Here is a 14,850-nt window from a genome sequence, read left to right as displayed (position 1 = left end):
GAGCACCACTGGTGATGCAAGCCCAAAGCATCCCGAAGGCACTGCCTAGACCACGCTGCCCCAGACCACCATCCCGACAAGGAGCCACCACGCAGTCCGCTTGGAATCAGTTGCCAGCTGAGCCACCTCTGGGCCTTCGGCCACCATAGCGCCAGATCCGACCGCTCAAGCCAAAGGCCGCCACTCAGGGGAGCCCGTGTCCCCCGGCATCTCCCCACGACGACGACGCGCGCGGACGCCCCTGGGGATCCCCGCTATAGTGACTGCGCCCAACCCCTCCGTCGCACAACCAAGGGCACACGCGCACCAGGTGCTCAATGGGCGCGCGGCCAGGCACCTCCACCGCGCTTCCACAGACGCGAATCATGCAGATCCGGGCGTGCAGACCGCAGATCCCAAGCTCCGGCAAGCGCCTGCGGATCTCCATGGATGTGCCGTGAAGCTGCCCCTCTCGACGCACCGTAGTGGCAAGGGATAGCGCCCCGCCGCCGCCTTCCTCGGGGCCGGCCCGAACTTCGCCGGTGAGCGCCCTCTGGAGGCAGCAAGACGGGTGGGAAGGGGCAGGGACGGTGGCGGCGCTAGGGTCTCTACCCTCGTGTCACCAGAGCAAGGCGATGCAGCGGTGAGTCTGTTCCGGGTGTGCGACGATCAGATGAGTGGTAGAAAACTAAAATACAAGACATAAAGCCAAAATGGCAGTGGTACCACATACCCCACCAATCCCTGCTCCGCCGTGGAGAATGTTGCGCTTCCGACGGCTTTACCATGGCCAGGCGGGCTACGTCATGGTCCACACAGTGCCTTCGATGCCATGTTGCCATGCTCGCCTCATCGGCCCGTACGCTCGTACCCACTGCGATTCTACTTCATTGCCTCCACGTCATGTTTCTCACAATCACCTCCGTTTTGCAATTGAAGAAATGGACGCCCAAACGATTGGGAGATGAAGGGTTGTCATAGTAGAGATAGGTATTTCTTTAAAGATTAAAAATCCTAATACTCATGCTTAAAAAGGCCGTGTGCATCACTAGTTGATGTAGAGGCCACGGAAGTAAAATTCTCCTCCCAGTTTTAAAGAGGGGGTACCGCCTCCCGCCACTGGAGGGAGCTCCGTCACCGCCGCTCGATCTCCCTCCACCGGCCACCTCCTTTGCAGTAGAGAGTAGATAAGGAACCCTCTCTCCATCCCATCCCGAACCCCGCGTCACACCTGCTCGGGCGACTTGGGTGGTGTTGCAACCTAGCCGTCGGGGCCGTCACCTCCTTCCTCCCCTCCCCTCCGACTCACTTGGCTTGGAGGAACATCTTGCATGATGTTGTCAGCGGCCGTCGGCACCCTCTCTCCAGCCTCAGGGTTCGGTATGGTCGGCCTCATCGTTGTCCTCGAGCTGGATTATGTCTATTGGCGCTGCAATCACAAACATGTGTTAAATGTCAGTCTGCGAATCACTCAGACATGAATCAAAAACTAATTATTCGGTACCTTTGGAAGTTGCTGCGTCCGCAACATCAACTTCAGTCTGGCCCTTTGATAACCCACAAGTATAGGGGATCAATTGTAGCCTCTTTCGATAAGTAAGAGTGTCGAACCCAACGAGGAGCTAAAGGTAGAACAAATATTCCCTCAAGTTCTATCGACCACCGATACAACTCTACGCACGCTTAACGTTCGCGTTACCTAGAACAAGTATGAAACTAGAAGTACTTTGTAGGTGTAACGGGATAGGTTTGCAAGAATATAAAGAGCACGTAAATAAAAACTAGGGGATGTTTTAGGTAAAGAAGCAATAAAGTTAGTATAGAGAGTGTGGAAAAGTGGTGATAGGAGTTGCAAAATTGTCCCTAAGCAATTGACTACTTTACTAGACCGATAGCAAGTTTTATGTGGGAGAGGTCACTGCTAGCATGTCATCCCTGACTTGAAATTCTATGCACTTATGATTGGAACTATTAGCAAGCATCTGCAACTACTAACGTTCATCAAGGTAAAACCCAACCATAGCATTAAGATATATTGGCCCCCCTTCAATCCTGTATGCATCAATTTCTATGCTAGGTTGAAGCTTCTTTCACTCTTGCCCTCCAATACATAGTCCTATCAACATACAACTAACACTATGGTGTGATCCACGCGCGCGCTCATATGATGGGCACCAAAGAACAACAACATAACCACAAGCAAATTAAACCAACCATAGAAATTCACCAATTACCAATAGGACAACGAAAATCTACTCAAACATCATAGGATGGCAACACATCATTGGATAATAATATGAGGCATAAAGCACCATGTTCAAGTAGAGGATACAGCGGGTTGCGAGAGAGTGGACCGTTGTAGATAGATGGGGGATGAGGGAGTCCTGGATTAGGGGGTCTCCGGACAGCCGGACTATCTCCATTGGCCGGACTGTTAGACTATGAAGATACAAGATTGAAGACTTCGTCTCGTGTCCGGATGGGACTCTACTTGGCGTGGAAGGCAAGTTAGGCAATACGTATATGGATATCTCCTCCTTTGTAACCGACCTTGTGTAACCCTAACCCTCTCCGGTGTCTATATAAACCGAAGGGTTTTAGTCCATAGGACAACAATCACAACATACAATCATACCATAGGCTAGCTTCTAGGGTTTAGCCTTTCTGATCTCTTGGTAGATCTACTCTTGTACTACCCATATCATCAATATTAATCAAGCAGGACGTAGGGTTTTACCTCCATCAAGAGGGCCCGAACCTGGGTAAAACATCGTGTCCCCTGCCTCCTGTTACCATCCGGTCTAGACGCATAGTTCGAGACCCCTACCCGAGATCCGCCGGTTTTGACACCGACATTGGTGCTTTCATTGAGAGTTCCTCTGTGTCGTCGCCGTCAGGCTTGATGGCTCCTACTATCATCTATAGCGATGCGGTCCAGGGTGAGACTTTTCTTTCCGGACAGATCTTCGTAATCGAGCTTTGCACTGTGGGCTAATTCGCTTGGCCATCTGGAGCAGATTGAAAGCTACGCCCCTGGCCATCAGGTCAGATTTGGAAGTTTGAACTACACGGCCGACATCCGCGGAAACTTGACCTTCGATGGATTCAAGCCACAACCGGGTGCACCGCACTGTCGCGATGGGTATGACCTAGCTCTGCCGCCGAACAGTACCCCAGAGGTTGCGCCCGTATCAGCTTCGACCCTTAGCTCGGAGCCAACTGCGCCAGTCGAGGACGGGTGGTTAGACACCGCCTCAGGGGCTGCAGTTTCAACGGCGATCGAGCCAAACACCAGCCTAACCCTCTGCGCAGCCCGTGACTCCAAGGTGTCGGACTCTTTTCCGGACTCCGAACCATCCGCGCCCCTGCCAATCGAATCCGATTGGGCGTCGATCATGGAGTTCACCGCCGCGGATATCTTTCAGCACTCGCCCTTCGGCGACATTCTGAATTCACTAAGGGCTCTCTCTTTGTTAGGAGAGCCCAGGCCGGATTATGGCCAATAGGATTGGGATGCGGACGACGAAGAAATTCGACGCCCACCCACCACCCACCTAATAGCCACTGTCGATGACTCAACCGACATGCTCGACTTCGACTCTCAAGACATCGACGGTATGGACAACGATGCGGGAGGCGAAGAGGAACCACCGCCCACAGGGCGCTGGACGTCCACCTCATCATATGACGTATACATGGTGGACACACCAAAACAAGACGACGACAAGGAACGGAAGGACGCACCAAAGGCTTGTTCCCTCGAGAAGCAGTCAAAGCGGCGGCGCAAGTGCCACCCCAAATCCCGCCTCGGCAGAAAGAACGATCATACAGACCCAGCGTTGGAGCAGGGCGAACCACTGCCGGACTACGGCAATACGGAGAATCAAACCGAACAAACTAATTCTGTCAAAGATAATAGTCCGGATGACATAACGCTGGACAGGCACCTGGAGCAGCATAATGCCCGTCAAAGGCTTGTTGCCACCACGAGGAGTCTGAAAAAGCAGAAGCAAAGGCTCAAGGCTGCGCAGGACACACTCCAAATCAGATGTAGTAAAGTACTCAATACAGCAGCGAAGTACGGCGACAATCGCCCCACTAAGAGCTACCCAAAGCGGAAGTTGCTACCTGAATTCGATGAGGAGGCCTCAGACCCCCCACAACCAAAAATCAAAACAGCCACCTGGCCGGATAGACGACCTCACGGCCAACATCGAGCGGCAAACAACGCCACTCACAAGCCAGTACGCGATACACGCGAGGGCTCGCACCAAAAGGACAGCACAACTAGATCCATCTATGGACCACGCAAGCGTGCCCCAGCATACGATGTAACATAACAAACATCCGAACAACGCGGTACACCCAGATACAGGGGTGCCACACACCCCCTATGTTTCACCGACGAGGTGCTGGACCATGAATTTCCAGAGGGATTCAAACCCGTAAACATAGAGGCATACGACGGAACAATAGACCCTGGGGTCTGGATTGAGGACTATATCCTCCATATCCATATGGCTCGAGGAGATGATCTCCACGCCATCAACACTACACCATGCACCAAAATTCCCTACTGGCGTGTGTTGGGAAAAAGTCACCATTGCCGACCCACAATATGTCAGAAAAATTTCTAACAGACTGTGGGTCGGGAAACATCTGTTCAGTTACACACTATCGGTCGGGAATGCTATAACATATATCATCAAACAGTCGGTCGGGAAATCCTTTATGGCCCATAGACCATCGGTCGGTAAATAACGCCGATCGACATTCTGAAGCTAACTAGGCCTCGCTCGCGAACGGCCAAATTTTAGCGCCAATAAATGGCCCAGCCCGCGAACATTTCCCCCCCAAAACCCAATCTCCTTCGTTCCCCTCGCACGTGCACGCACAGGACAGCCAAATCCTAGCTCGATCTATTCGTTCCCCACGCACGCCGCCAGTGCTCCCGCCGGTTGATCCCATGCGGCCCCACGCCGTCCCACCGCCGTCCCATGCCGCCCTCCCTCTGCCGCGCCACTCCACCATCGCCCCACGCCGCCCTCCCTCTGTGGCGCCGCTCCACCGCCGCCCTCCCTCTGCAGCGCCGCCCCACGCCGTCCTGCCTCGTCAACGTCCCCCAACGCCGTCCTGTCTCTCTACCACCGGCCCCATGCCCTAGTGCTCTCTCTCTCCGGGCGCCTCTCTCCAACCAGCAGTAGGCGTGTGAGCATCTTGGGAAGCGGCAAGCCACCCTCCCTGGACTGACCCCCCCCCATCTCCATTGTCTAGCTCTCGAAGACACACAGCGGCAGCGGCAATGGTCGATGCGGCTGAGGTACAACTCTTCCCTCTCTGTCTTTACCTCCCCCCTCCCCTCTCTCTCTCTCTAGGCTTTGTTGTGAGAGTGGGCTGGTGGGGAACGGGGAGCTCCGGCAGTAGGGAACGGCTACACCTCTTGCTTTTCTTCTCTTGTTTGATGTGTACTGCAGCTAGTCTGATTGTGAGATACTATGCAGGCAAAAATGTGCTAATCAATGTACAGAGTAGAAGCTTGGTGGTAGCAATATGAACTAATTCTAGAAGTTGAGCTGTTGTGTGCAAATTTTGTTTTTTCCCCATTGCAGTTCTGTCATTTAATTCCACCATCCCGATAGAAAGGAATTTGTAGTCATCGGTATCGAGTTTTCTTGTCTGGATGATCTCAAGACAAATGAAGAGAGTTTAACTATAAAGTTAATACACAAAAAGAGCGCCGAGGAGCTAAATATTGTCATGCATATGGATTGACCTTGCCAACAGTATGTATTACTTCATTAAAAAGCATCATCTTGACTTTTAGAATCATGTTTCCTTTAAAAACATGCAACTCGGACATACATCCAAAAAACTGGAGTCTCTGAAAACATACAACTTAACTGACCTGATGTTATACCTAAATTTCAGTAACAAAAATTTTAAACTTGAGTTTCTCTTTTGTTTACTGAAGTAGATTTTGCAGTTAAAGAAAACATGGCAGAAATATATAAAGCACATCATCTCAAAAGTTGTAGTCTACTTGTTCATATGTCTTGTTTTTTCTACAGGTAACATAGAGGAGCGCTGCTGGTAACATTGAGCCGACAAAGAGAAGTTGTAGAATATTTGCTGCAACCACTAGGTGAGTTTCTCTTCCCCACTCAAGTCCAGAGGCCCTCCATATGTGTGGATGTCATGAATATGTAGAGATGCCTCCTCATGTTTGACACTGACTTTTATTTTGTCTAATTATTTTGGTTATTAGGATTCTTGCTGCCAACGACTCAGCTTCCAGCAGCGGTGCAGCGATCCCCCTCCCGTGCTTGTCGCTGCATCCTCCACCAGTTGGTGAGTCAACCACAACTTTGATCGATTTTATTTATGGTGGTATATGCCTTTACTATGTGTACTACCATTGAATTGGTTCTATGATTCTTCGTTTCTTTTCCGCGCCAATTTAGTTATAGTACTTAAATTGATTCCTTGCATTCTCTGGTTTTGATATTATTCGTTCAGGATTTAGTGTTGACTTGGTGGTAACCAATTGTGAAGCTAAGATACCATGGATAAAGGTTGGATGGGTGCGCCTAGGTATAACGCCGCATATATATTTTGTTTTGCTTATATGCTGAAACTATATATAACACACTACACATGTACACTTGCATGTAGGCATACATAGAAGTACTTACAAGGGCTCGCCAAATTCCTAGGCTATGCATTTAATAAATCATCGGTTGAGAATAAAATCTTGTGTCCTTGCAAAAATTGTGTGAACTCATACTGGAGAGAAGAGTCTGAAGTCCGTGAGCACTTGGTATGCGAGGGATTTGTAGATGGCTACAAACAGTGGATGTTTCATGGAGAACATGTCTCTTCTTCTTCCATTCCTCCAAATCTAGATGAGGGTGAAGATAGGGATGAGGGCGATGATATATCTGATTTGCTAAGAGATCTTGCTGCTGGTTTGGATAAAGGGGGAGATCTTGAACATGATTGTGGTTTAGATCAGGATGATTCTTTTCTAGAATCTCTCCACAAACTTGAAGCTGATTCTAGACAAGAGCTATATCCAGGCTGTAAGAATTTCTCAAAGCTTCGTTTCCTAGTGAGACTTCTTCACACCAAACTGCTTGGAGGGTGGTCTGATAGAAGTTTTGATCTGTTGTTAGATCTACTAAAAGATGCTTACCCTCAGTCCGCAATACCCCAAAACTCCAATGAAGCTAAAAAACTAGTCAAAGGCCTAGAAACTTGGGTATGTTAATATCCATGCATGTGAAAATGATTGCATTCTATTTTGGAAGAACAATGCCAATGCCAATTCATGCCCAGAATGTAAGGCTTCAAGATGGAAATCTGAAAGGAAGAGTGCAGATGGGAAACGTGTCCACAAGGTTCCTAAGAAGGTTCTTCGTTACTTCCCAATAAATAAGAGGCTTCAAAGGTTGTTTGTGTGTTCCAGAACTGTGGCTCTCACAAGATGGCATGCAGAAGAGCGCACACAAGATGACTTGATTAGGCATCCTAAAGATTCCCTCCTTTGGAAAGATTTTGATGAAAAAAATAAAGATTTTGCAAAAGACAGCAGAATCTTAAGCTTGTAGTATGTGCTGATGGTTTTAATCCATTTAGATCCATGAATCTCAGCTATAGAATTTGGCCAGTATTATTGATTCCTTATAACTTTCCACCCTGGATGATTATGAAGCAATCAAATTTCATCCTATCACTGTTGATTCCTGGTAGAAATTCTCCTGGTAGTGATATTGATGTCTATCTTGAGCCACTAGTTGATGATATGGTAGATATGTTTCTTGATGGTGTTAGGACCTATGATGCTTCAACCAGAGAGTATTTTCAGTTGCATGCTGCCATAATATGCACAATTATGGATAAACTGGGTCTTGGGTCTTTGGTTGCCTGTGCTTCCTCTGGAGAAGGAGCTTGCCTTGAATGCCACTCTCAATTATGTTCTCTTAGGCTAAAAAATGGTAGCAAGACTTGCTATATGGGGCATCGTAGGTTCTTACGTGCAGATCACCCCTTGAGGTATGATACACGCACATTTGGTGACATAGAACGTGGGACAGCACCCGTTCCACTTTCCGGTAGGCAAATCTTAGAGCTGACAGAAAATATGCAAACCAAGTTTGGGAAGGATCCTATAACGAAGAAGTCTAGAACTAAGAAATGCAAGAAAGGGGATCCGCTGATCATTTGGAAAAGAAAGTCTATTTGGTTTAAACTACCATATTGGAAGGATTTGAAGATGCATCATAACTTTGATATCATGCACATAGAAAAAATGTGTGTGAGAACATAGTTAACACTTTGTTGGCAGTCAATGGAAAAACCAAGGATAATATTAATTCTCGATATGACCTTCAAGCACTCAATATTAGAAAGGATCTTCAACCTATTGATCTTGATGATGATGAAGTTTTTTTCCTCCGGCACCTTACACAATGGAATCTGATCAGCAGAGGACATTTTGCAAAGTATTTAAAAATGCCATGCTTCCTAATGGTTATGCACCCGACATACGCCGTAATGTGCATGTTAAGGAGAAAAAGATAACTGGGCTAAAGAGCCATGACAACCATGTCCTTTTGCAAGACTTGCTGCCACTTGCAGTGAGAAGAACATTACCAGAAAGAGTGAGTGCGGTACTGATTCGTGTGATCAGATTTTTCAAGCGAATGTACTCACAGGTTACTCGCATAAGTGACATGCAAAGGTTACATGATGAAATAGATGAGACCTTGAGCCTTCTTGAGGCCATATTCCTTCCATCATTTTTTGATATTATGGTCCATTTGATGGTTCATCTTCCAGCACAAGCAATGATAGCTGGTCCAGTACATTTTCGCAGCATGTGGGATGTAGAGAGGTATATAGGAAAGCTCAAGGGACATGTCCACACCAGAAGTCATGTGGAAGGATCAATTGCAGAGGGCTATTTGTTTGATGAGAGCTTGACATTTTGCTCACACTATTTGGATGATGAGAGTCAGTTGAGTCGAGCTAGGAATGATGGAGGTTTGGATATGGAAGTTGATGATACAACTCCTTTCTTCCACAACATTGGTCGAGGGCTGGCTGGCAAGTGCATGGTGATGTTAGATAACAAAACTTGGCTGCAAGCCCACAAATACGTCTTGTTCAATTATGACAACATAGAACCATACCTAGAGTAAGATATCCCTACTATGTATTGCTATTAGGTTATTTCTCTCCTCCTTGTCAATTGATAAATATAACCTATATGCAGCAAACATATGGATTACCTTTCTTCTATTGGTGTTTGAAGTCATCGAGAAGTCAAGCGTGTGCATTATGAGACCTTTCATGAGTGCTTTAAATTGCACGTAAGTGGGCATGTGACTGTCAACCTATAAGACATATAATTCCATCCCATTGTAGAGTAACAATAGCATTTCATAATCATAGGTGGCAGAAATGGGCGATGAAGCACCTCATGAGATAAAAATATTAGCTAAAGAGCCAAACTTGGTTGCTATGAAGTATAGTAGCTACACTATAAATGGGGTAGACTTTCATACACAATCATATGATGAGGGCCAGTCATTTCAGAGTAGTGGAGTAGCTCTTGTTGCACAAACCACATCCTTTGCAAAAGGAAAAGGTGACAATATTAGTGTAAGAAACAAGACCTATTGTGGCATTATAAAGGAAATTCTTGAGTTGAATTATCAACATGAAGGGAAAGTAGTGTTGTTCAAATGTGACCGGGTTGATAATCGTGTAGAAGATGCATGGGTGCAAACTGATCAGTTTGGAATCACTTCTGTGAATTTCAAGCATTTGTTCAATACCGGTGAGAAAATATCAGACGAGCCCTTCATATTAGCCACACAAGCAACTCAAGTTTACTATGTTGAAGATCCCATTGATGCTGAGTGGTCTACTGTTGTCGTTCCATCATTATATGACATAGAAGAATCTAAAGATGACAACGGTAATGTTTTACGTGTGACGTTGCCTGATCCATGTACTGCTATACGTGTGAGTGTTGCGGATGGATGCATTGGTTCTGCTAGGACAGATATAGATGGACTAGTTCTTAAAGCAAGTGATATTGAAAAAAAGTAAGTGTTGTGTATGATCCTCTAATGTTTTGTATTTTCAGCGATGTACTCACATAGTGTTACTTTTGCAGGAGGAAAAATGGCAAGCGCAAACGAAAGAGCTAAAGATGGTGGGGTAATGGAGGAACAACTGAAAGCGGTAGAGTATGAACTACTGAGAAGCAAGACGATTGAACAGAATGATAAACGGCTAGCAGCGGTACGAGCAACAAGAGCTTCTATGCAGGAAGATATGGAAGCGAACCAAGCCCCCAAAAAGAAAAGAAAGGTATGTAGCTTCCATCACATTCATGTTCTACCTGAAGGAAGCAAATGTAGCTTGCAACACTAACCTATATATCTATGCAGGCACCCTCCAGCGCACCTGTAAGCGCGAATGAAGGACGTGTTTTGAGGTCTAGGGTATCAAAAGATCAAGATCATGTTGATCTTGAGCATCAGCCTTCCAAAGGTAGCCTAATGTCACTTGCTATAATTGTTCATATTCTAACCTAATGTCACTTGCTAGAATTGTTGTATGACTGTTAATTTTCTTGCATGAAGAGATTACTCGTGAGCTTGATGGTGATGGTAGTCAAAAGAAAGGTGGAAAAAAATTACTCGAAAGGCTAACATATATGCAAGGCCGAATCAACCCAAAATCCATATTCCACTTAATGGGGATGGCCAGCCTGTTGGGCCAGATGCAACTGAATTTGCCAATTTCATTGACTTTGGTGAGGAAGCATATACCACCTGCAAAGTTAGATTGGCGAGATGTTGATGTAGAGAAAAAGTTGTTTGTGTGGGAGACCTTGAAGGTAGAAATGAGCATAATTTATAACTTACACACTCTTTTTTAATGCCATCTAACTGAGTGTCCTGTTTTCTCTCATTTTAATAGGCATTTTATGAGCTGGACTCAACTGCTTTGAGCTTTGTTATCAACACTTCACACATAAAATGGAAGGATTGGAAGTCAGATTTAAAGAGGTACAAGTTTGATGCTGCACTCACTGATGCACAACTTATGAAAAGACGTGACAACAGAATTAGTGAAGCTGACTGGAAGACCCTTATTACTTATTGGAGATCTTCGACATTTGAAGTAAGTCATCCTGCTAATCAAAACTGTAGTACATCTTTGCAGTACACTCTGTCCTGGACACAGATAAACAAATATGCATGTAATGATTATCAAAACACAAACAATATGTGTGATAAATCTCCTTTACTTTTTGCTTGTAGTCTCGTAGTGCTATCGCCAAAAAGAATCGTGCCAATGCAGTACCTCATACATCTGGCAGCAAGAGTCATGCCCGTGTTGCCAATGAAATGGTAAAAAAATTACCCCAATTATAAATGATATGCCAGTGTGATTCAGTGACTAATGCATATTGAAATAAATAAATGATTGTAGGCTGTCAAACTTGGGCATGATCCTCGGAGAGATGAAGTTTATATCTAAACACATACATGCAAGAAAGGGGAAAGGAAAGGGAGTTATGTGCCACAGGCAGAAACAACAATTGTATGTCTCTTTTGCCATGCTTTTTCAATATTGCTCAGAAATTGTAGAAGTAGAATTTACAGAGCTCGTAAATATCATTTTGCAGAAAGAACTCATAGAGAATGCTGAAAAGCACCCTGAATGGAAGGAAAAGAGCATTCAAGAAGGTGATCTGTTTGCACGTGTATGTGGAATGAAGGAGCCCAGGGGTCGTGTCCGTGTGTTAGGTCTAGGCCCAACACCTCAAGATTTGGGCACACCAGGTACACGGGGTAAATTGAGCACAAGAGTTCTAGTTTAAATGCAAGGGCGTCGAGAAGCTGAAAATCGCTATAACATGCTCCAGGGGCATGTGCAACAAATGGAAGAACGAATGAACCGAATGGAATTGATGTTAGCTTCACAAGGAAGGCATAATCTGGAAACTCCTAGCTCGCAGCATGGTTCCAATTCTCGACAAGTAATGAACTATTTCCACATCCTTTCAATGCATAATTAATCCATCTTGCATGCACTAACTCTATTTCCATATTGTTGTCTGGTAGAACTCCGGAGCTGAAGCTGAGGAACATAATGATGCTGAAGAAGATGTTGAACATGATGATGAAGAGCCATTTGTTCAAAGAAGAGTTGTTGCAAAGCCCCCAGCAAGATGCTCATCAACCTATGAAGATGAAAGCCTTGTAATCTTCACATCATTACCTATATGTTTAAATTCTGTTTTGTTTTCATGTTTGTAAAATAATCATTGATTCAGATTGGTATGGATGTGCTTCTATATGCATGGACTGGTCCTAAAACTCCTATTGCCAAGGCAACAATTATCTCAATTGACCCAGACACTATTGTGGGCGGAGAGACCCTTGGACCAGGAACTTATGAGGTTCTTGTCAATGTTGCTATTAGAAGGGATGCTACGGTGCCTTATGAATATGACGGTTTACAAATTATCGCTGATGCTGTCACAAGGTCCATTGCATGGCCAGCTAGCAAGGTAATCACCAACAATATGTGTTTTGTCCACTTATCTCAAATTGTTTGATATGTGATACTGACTCATGATCACTTTGCTAGATGAAACCCTATAAACCAGGGGCATCTTCCTCATCCCGCCGCTAAGGTATATTTGAATCATGAGCTAGTATTTATTTTTTGAGCTACAAAACCAGGGATCAAAATGAACTTAACCACACCCTTGTGTCTTCTTCTTCCTCATGATAGTTGTTATCTAGCTCTGTACATTGAGCAGTAATGATCAATGCTCGTCTATCTTCTCTTATTTTCAATACCTGCCTAGTTCATTGCCACTTCTTAATGTATAGTTCATAGCTTACATGATTTAGTCGAAATACAACGAAATAATAATGTGATGCAAAAGTTGCTCTTATGTCCATGCTATTGTTTACAAGAGTTGTAGTCTTAAATTGGTACATAGACTCGAGCAATTCCCGTGTTGGGTGGCTCAAGTTGGCTTTGGTAAGTTCTACTTGCCACATGCCTCATTTCCCAAATCTGGTGTAGCCTTAAAAACTATTATTTATTGCTTGGGTGCTCCCTGGGAGATGCCTGGAGCTTGTTTTGTTGGTGTCCATGGGATGAGTGGTTAGCCTGGGCCTGGGAATGTGGTTAGCCAAGAAACATAGACGCCTAGACGTTTCTAGAGGAGCTGGCTGGCACAAATTTGTAGTTGCTCTCCGGCACCAACCAAGCTAGCCTGTAGTGCTCTCCACAGTAAATAGTATCATGTCTTCTGAATTAAAGCTGGGAGTCCGGACATGCTAATTTTTTGCCTTATGTCCAGATGATGGAAATACAACTTAATTATGTTTCCTTGTGTTGCTCCGAGTACACCTCTATATTGCTCATATTTCCTCAAATATATACTTCATGGTCACGTTGCATTGATGCTTTATGATGTCCAACACAGCAAAGATCTAATTAACACATTTGTGGCATTGTTCTGACCTTGAGCTATTTTTTGTAACACTAAAATCCCATAGTTTTTAATTGCCAATTGCCATAGATGCTTTATACAATTATTGTTTTTGCCATTGTCTCTGAATGCATGCTCACCATGACATTTTTATCCTTTGTAGGAAAGACATACAAAAGGAGCAGGAAGGAACCAGGAAGATGTCAGTTTGCATCGGCTAGAGATTTTCTGTAATGGAGCAAAAACAATGCGTCTTTAGGTCTCATTTTGTAAACCTATATGTCATCTTGTCACCTGGGTATTTGGAGTAATGGAGCAAACAATGATTATCGGAGATGCATCTATCATTTTGTAAACCTGTTGGGTGATTCGGTCATTGAACCATAAATGTTTCCTTTACTTGTGAGAAGTAATTAATATGTTATCCTTCTTTGGTCATGATTTAATATTTTCGGAGCACATGCAAGTTACTGTAACTTGACTAATATCATATTGTAATGAGATATGCAACTTGATTGACATTGTATTGTAAGGCAGATGGGAAATCAAGGGTACGTGGGTATTAAACATTGCTCAGCTAAGCAAAATGCTGTCAAATTGTTGGTTGGCAAAACAAAACATCATCCTATTGTTGGTCGGCAAAGGCTCATGCTAGGACCAACAGAAAGTCAGTCGGCAAAAAAGACACCATCGCACAGTTGGTCGGGAAAGGTTCAGGATAGGGGCAGCAGAAAGTCGGTCGGCAAAGACTGTACTATCAAACGGTCGGTCCGGAAAGCTTCAATAGCAACGCCAGCTGAAAATCGGTCAGGAAAGATTCTGGGGTAGGCCATCAGAAAGTCGGTCGGCAATTCGGTTTATAGGCGTCCGACTGTCGGTCGGGAAAGACATGTCGGTCGGGATAAGGTTTTACCGTCTGGACTTACCCCAACAGACGCTCTCGGTCGGCAATACTTTTTCCCGACCGACTGTGTGTCGGCAGACGTTGTTTTTCCGACCATCCTGTTTGTTGGGGATGTGGTGCTGTGGTGTAGTGCAAGTACTTATCCCTCAAGCTCAAAGGGCCAGCTCGCCACTGGCTTAAAAGCCTCCCCGAAAACTCCATTGGAAGCTGGGAAGAGCTTGAAGACGCTTTTTGGGCAAATTTTCAAGGGACTTATGTCCGACCTCCGGACGCGGACGATTTGAGTCATATAACTTAACAGCCCGGAGAGTCAGCCCGAAAACTTTGGAACAGGTTTCTTACTAAAAAGAACCAAATTGTCGACTGTCCGGACGCCAAAGCCTTGGCAACTTTTAAGCATAGCGTCCGTGATGAATGGCTTGCCAGACACCTC

At 45.2% G+C, this 14,850-nt stretch overlaps 1 pseudogene; it reads left to right on the top strand.

Annotated features, from left to right (window-relative positions):
* The first annotated feature begins 10,170 nt into the window (after window positions 1-10,170).
* On the top strand, window positions 10,171-12,699 carry LOC125535282 (uncharacterized; annotated as a pseudogene).
* Window positions 12,700-14,850: the final 2,151 nt, after the last annotated feature.

This window comes from Triticum urartu, chromosome 2A (assembly GCF_056163025.1).
Source record: "Triticum urartu cultivar PI428250 chromosome 2A, HENAU_Tu73, whole genome shotgun sequence".
NCBI lineage: Eukaryota > Viridiplantae > Streptophyta > Magnoliopsida > Poales > Poaceae > Triticum > Triticum urartu.
This window is presented reverse-complemented; position numbering and strand designations above follow the sequence as displayed.